General features: G+C 47.2%; 1 protein-coding gene across 1 annotated transcript in view; it reads right to left on the bottom strand.

Annotated features, from left to right (window-relative positions):
- Positions 1-6,456, bottom strand: part of LOC146203975 (neuropilin and tolloid-like protein 1) — an 88,332-nt gene that overhangs the window by 27,864 nt on the left and 54,012 nt on the right. The window lies entirely within an intron of this gene.

Here is a 6,456-nt window from a genome sequence, read left to right as displayed (position 1 = left end):
GCTTTGTAGAAAACCCGGCGGGGGCCCGATAAGGCTCTTCCCCTCTTGTTGCTCTCCGTCGTTGGGCGAGAAAGTACCTAAAAGCGCCTCCTCAATGCGGATTCAATTCCCGCAGCGTTCCGCCGCCGACACTGCAGGCTGCCGGCAATGGTAGCAAACGTGCTCGACGATGGCCTTTCGCGAGCGTCGATTTTTCCTAATGACCAGGAACATTTCTCCCTTCTTGCTTCTTCGCCGCTTCCGTGAAACCTCCGGCCGGGCGCTCGTCCTTGCTGCTGCTTTGTCTCGGCAGGAGGCTGCTGCTCCTTGGCGCCGCCCTATCTCCCCCTTCCTCCCCCTCTGCTGCGGGCGGTATCTCCCCGGTCTGCGCGCGCTCCAGCAGCTGTCTGCGCGCGCGGCGGTGAAGAAGCAGGGCTGCCCTCATCAAGGGTCGCTCATCACCGGCGCGCTCTGCGGGCCGGGGCCAGAACCGCCTTGGGGCCGAGAAGGGGACTCGCGTATCGCCTCGCCGCCCACGACGAGATTCGTTTCTCGCTCTGCGCCACCCTTCGTGTCCTTGGTGCACTATATTGGTTAATCCCCTTTCCATTTTTACGACTCCGGTCGTGCCGGATTCACACAAAGAGCGGGCACGAATGAATAGAGGCGCCTATTTGACATGGTCCGACTGTGCGCCTCTCCATTCAGATGCAGACATGAGTGAAGGAAAACGAATATATATGAAACTTTGGAGGCGCTCACGCGTTCCGGACGCGCTCATGGAGCGTCTCTCATAGCAGAACCGCGAGTGTGTTCGCTGTGTTCGCAAATACGTGGCTCGGAAAACTTTTGCGAACTGTCGCCATCGCTCGCTTATGAAGGCTTTCCGCATCGTGGCTTCCTTTCTTTGATTCACAATTTCTGCGTATTATATATTTTGGCGCCTGTTCCGTCGCCTCGAAATGGCCTTTTTCTATCGTACATTTTTAATTTGTTCTTTCCATATCCAAGAAGCCGGTTTCAGATTTACTAGATGAATGTGCTTTTCCACTGTGCTGGATTTCAACGAAAAAATTGGAAGCTCTGGATTCGTCACGCTTCCAGCCGGCGCCACCCAATGACGACAGGCTGCAGTTATCCCGCAGTTACTACTACCCCATGAAATTCATACGAGGCGGCAGTGACGATTTCGAAAAAAGAAATCAGTCAGCTCTGGTGAGTGCGTTTCTCTGTAAATATAACCTGCACTTCTGCATATCAAATCAAATCAAATTTATTCTGCAACAAAGCTTGCGAAGAGGGCAGGAAAAAAAAAAAAAGAAAAACGTCGTGAGAATTGCGTAAGAATTGCGCCGTGAGAATTGAGAATTGCGCCGTGAGAATTGAGAATTGCGCCGTGAGAATTGCCCTAGTACACAGAACAGCAGGGAAGCGTGTCGCCAAGGGAAAACAGTTCAGTAGGACAGGCACATACATGATTTATGGAACATCGTTAGAAAAAAAATATATATATAAAGCAAAGAAAATGAAGTCGCTGTGTCGCATCATCACAGCAGTTCTTTGGCGATATACGAGATGCCAATGTTTGTTTCATGTATTATATGAAAGAGCACTGAACAAGGGTAGAGGAGGGGAAGCCCGAGTACGCAGGTCGACCTGCGCACTGAGGCTCCTCCCCCTCTGCCCTTGTTCAGTGCTCTTTCGTACAGTGTAACCATCTTCTTCCTCTCGTATTCATGTATTATGCGATTTAGGAATGTGGCGATGTGGATATGTGATGACTAGGCCGTGCGTGCGGTGTGTGTGGTCATATATGTACTGGCCCGAACAGGCTTGTGTAGAGCGCTGGAGTGGTGTGCAGCGCTGGAGTGGTGTGCAGCGCTGGAGTGGTGTGCTGTGGGACAAACGAAATAATAGCTCATGCGCTTTGTTATGGAGGCCCAGCTCTTACGCGTTTGTCGTTCGAGCGCGAGCACTGTCAACAAAAACAAGAAATAAGTTATTTAAAATGTGGCATCCTTCGTCCGCAGAGCACAGCTCGCGAGCATACAGTGTGTCACGAAAGTAACTGGGCCAGCGAGCAGAAAGCGGGCTTGGCAGCGGAGCGGCTACGCCGCGGTTGCCAGCTGTTGTCAGCTGCAATAACCTATGTGACGAGAACCTTCGCGCATTGCTGTCTCCCCCTCTGGATGCTAAGGACTGTCACGACATGATGAGAACCGAAAGGCAGCCTGCTTACTTTGGCGGTGCATAATGCCCAGGAACTTCGTTTGAGCGGATAGATTGGAGAGGGCAGGCTTTCAGGGTTGTAGTAACGTTTCCTTGTTTCCTTATATATATATATATATATATATATATATATATATATATATATATATATATATATATATATATATATATATATATATATATTGTTACGGGGATGTACTCCATGTAACGGCACTGCGATGGGCTGAACTCGACGCTAAGACTTCGGTAGCCGTGCAGTATTCGCTCTGCCAGCGTCGTCCTCTTTTTTTCAACGCTTCGTCGTGCCCGCGTTTCTCGGTCGCCGTCTTTGTCAGTGAGCACATCACTTTGGTCCCGCGTTTCCCGGTAACACTATATATATATATTTGCTACGAGCTTGTCACATTAGGTGGTCGCATTCAACTGCAAAGTAAGACAAAGGCTCTTGCACCACTCTGACGCAATAGTTTGACCAGAAAGTAGTTAAGGAAGTTAAAGAGAAACCTGAGACTGCTTAGTTGGAGAACAGTCTGAAGCCCTCGTTCCTGTTGTGAATTCATTCCTCGGAACAATGGAAGCAAAAATAATTGTACACCACATTTTCTCTGTTTTGCGCTAACCTATATTTCCGTATGTATACGCACAACATCGGTGCAGCGGTGGCGTAGCGGTAGAACATCCGCCTCGCATGCAAGAGGACCGGTGTTCAAATCCCGGTGCCGCGCAATTCTCCACCGGATGAAAAAAAAAAAAAAAAAAATCCGCGTGTCGATGGAATTGCATAAACAGGTTTGGGGTGCGACCTGATGCCGGTGAACACCTCCGGCAACGCACTCCCTCACCAGAACAGGAGTTGGCCACCCTGGTGCAGTAATTGGCCGCAACCTCCTATGATAAGCTCCATAAAACCCCGGCCCTCGGTCACCAGCGGCTGCGGAACAACTGACCACGGCGGCGGTCAGACCTGTGATGCAGCAGGGGGTGCTAAGAAAGCCTGGCTCCGCTGGACAGGCCGCCATTGGAAACTGACCCTGGCAACGTTTAATGCTAGAACCCTAGCTAGTGAAGCTAGTTTAGCAGTGCTGTTAGAGGAACTAGAGGGCATGAAATGGGATGTCATAGGGCTTAGTGAGGTTAGGAGGCCGAATGAGGCATATGAAGGATGGGCATGTACTGTGTTATCGAGGCTTACCAGAGAGGCGACAACTAGGAGTAGGTTTCCTTGTCAATAAGTATATAGCGGGTAATATAGATGAATTCTATAGTATTAATGAGAGGGTTGCAGGCATCGTAATTAGGCTTAATAAGCGGTATAAACTGAAAGTTGTACAGGCCTATGCACCTACATGTAGTTATGATGACCAGGCAGTTGAAAGCTTCTATGAAGATGTAGAATCGGCAATGCGAAAAGTAAAGACGCAGTATACTGTACTAATGGGCGATTTCAATGCCAAGGTAGGGAAAAAACAGGCAGGAGACAAGGCAGTAGGTGACTATGGCATTGGTTCTAGGAATAGCAGGGGGGAGGGAGTTACTAGTTGAGTTTGCAGAGCGCAATAACTTACGAATCATGAATACCTTCTTCAGCAAACGGAAGAACCGGAAATGGACATGGAAAAGTCCTAACGGAGAGACTAAAAATGAAATCGACTTCATAATGTGTTCAACCCCCGCCATTATACAAGATGTAGAGGTAATCGGGAAAGTGCGATGCAGTGACCACAGGATGGTGAGGTCCCGAATTAGCCTAAATCTGAAGAAGGAACGCAACAGGTAAGAAAGAAACCCATCAAAGAATTAGCGGTGAGGGGGAGGGCAGAAGAGTTCAGGATCTCGCTACAGAATAGGTCTTCAGCTCTAACTGAGGATGGCGACATTACCCTAGAGGCAAGGAACAATAATTTCAGAGATATCATTACTGAGTGCGCGGTAGAAGTAGGCGGTAGGATAGTTAGAGAGGATACCGGCAAGCTGTCTAAGGCGACGAAAGATTTGATTAAGAAACGCCAGGGTATGAAAGCTTCCAATCCAACAGACCAGATCGAATTGGCCGAGATATCAAAGCTAATCAATAAGCGCAAGGTGGCCGATATAAGGAAGTATAACATGGAGAAAATTGAGCATGCTGTAAAGAACGGGGGAAGCCTTAAAGCGGTAAAGAAGAAATTGGGCATAGGCAAAAACCAGATGTATGCGATAAGGGACAAGGCGGGCAACATCATCACTAATATGGAAAAGATAGTCAAAGTAGCCGAGGAGTTCTATACAGATCTCTACAATAGCCAAAGTAGTCAGGACCGTAATGAGATTGCCGGTAGGGAAAAACAGTCAGACGTTCCACCAGTGACGAAGGGCGAGGTCAAGAAAGCACTAGAAACTATGAAAAGGGGGAAATCAGCTGGAGAGGATCAGATAACTACAGATTTGCCGAAGGACGGGGGGGATATCGTGCTAGAAAAACTGGCCACCCTGTATACGCAGTGCCTGGTGTCATCGACGGTACCGGAACCATGGAAGAATGCAAACATTATCCTCATTCACAAGAAAGGGGACTCTAAGGGCCTTAAAAATTACAGACCAATCAGCTTACTGTCTGTTACGTATAAGGTATTTACTAAGGTAATCGCTAATAGAATCAGGACAACCTTAGACTGCAATCAAGCAAAGGATCAAGCAGGGTTTCGGAAACGGTACTCTACTATCGATCATATCCATACCATCAATCAGGTGATAGAAAAATGCTCGGAATATAACCAGCCTTTATACATAGCATTCATTGATTACGAAAAAGCATTTGACTCAGCTGAAACATCGACGGTGATGCAGGCATTGCGAAATCAGGGGGTCGACGAGCCGTACGTGAAAGTGCTGGAAGATGTATATAGTGGCTGCACAGCAACCATAGTTCTGCATAAAGAAAGTAACAAAATTCCCATAAAGAAAGGTGTTAGGCAAGGAGACACAATCTCCCCAGTACTATTCACAGCTTGTTTAGAGGAAGTATTCAGAGACTTGGAATGGGAGCAGTTAGGGATAAGGGTAGATGGAGAACACCTCAGTAATCTGCGATTTGCTGATGGTATTGCCTTGCTAAGCAACTCGGGGGATGAACTGCAAATAATGATTGATGACCTAGACAGGAAAAGTAGAAAGGTAGGCTTGAAAATCAATATGCAGAAGACTAAGGTAATGTTCAACAGCCTCGGGAAGGAACAGCAGTTTACATTAGGTAGCGAAATACTGGAAGTAGTAGGCGAATATGTCTACTTAGGACAGGTAGTAACCGCAGATCCGGACCACGAAAAGGAAATAACAAGAAGAATACGATTGGGATGGAGTGCATTTGGCAAGCACTCGCAGATTATGACTAGCAGCTTACCAGTATCGCTCAAGAGGAAAGTATACAACAGTTGCATCTTGCCTGTACTCACCTATGGGGCTGAAACGTGGAGGCTAACCAAGAGAGTTCTACTTAAGTTGAGGACAACCCAGAGGGCTATGGAACGAAAAATGGTAGGGGTAACAGTAAGAGATAGAAAGCGTGCAGAGTGGATCAGAGAAATAACTCAAGTTACCGACATTCTAGCTGAAATTAAGAAGAAGAAATTGACATGGGCAGGACATGTAGTGCGAAGAGAGGATAACCGATGGTCGCTGAGGGTAACAAACTGGATTCCAAGGGAAGGAAAGCGTAGCAGGGGGCGGCAGAAAGTTAGGTGGGCCGATGAGATTAAGAAGTTCGCAGGGGTCAAGTGGATGCAGCTAGCACAGAACCGGGTTAAGTGGAGAAATATGGGAGAGGCCTTCGCCCTGCAGTGGGTATAATCAGGCTGATGATGATGATGATGATGATGATGACGACGCACAACATCACTCTTAAGCATCTGTTGTTATTTGATTTGGAGATGTATTTGTTACTCTCAATAGGAGGCGGCTCCCGGCCGTCTTTCTTTTTCTATTGTCAGCATTCGTCCGAAGTGTGACGCGGTGTTGGAAGCGATATAGGTCGTTGCGTCACGACAGTAACTGAGCCTGTCAGCCAACTACCGGCTTGCCCATTTCATGCAAGGTACACAACAGGACAGCGCATACATGACAAAATTACTTTTGAATATTAATAAATGACATCATTAAGTTTATGGAAATCGCGAATATGTAATTAAGTTACAATACCTAATGACTGTTCTCAAAAGTAATAACATTATACCGTAATAACTTGTGCAGAGTAATGTGTTTAATCTTAAATTT

Source organism: Amblyomma maculatum, chromosome 1, assembly GCF_055883805.1.
Source record: "Amblyomma maculatum isolate TAMU_Amacu chromosome 1, ASM5588380v1, whole genome shotgun sequence".
Classification (NCBI taxonomy): domain Eukaryota; kingdom Metazoa; phylum Arthropoda; class Arachnida; order Ixodida; family Ixodidae; genus Amblyomma; species Amblyomma maculatum.
This window is presented reverse-complemented; position numbering and strand designations above follow the sequence as displayed.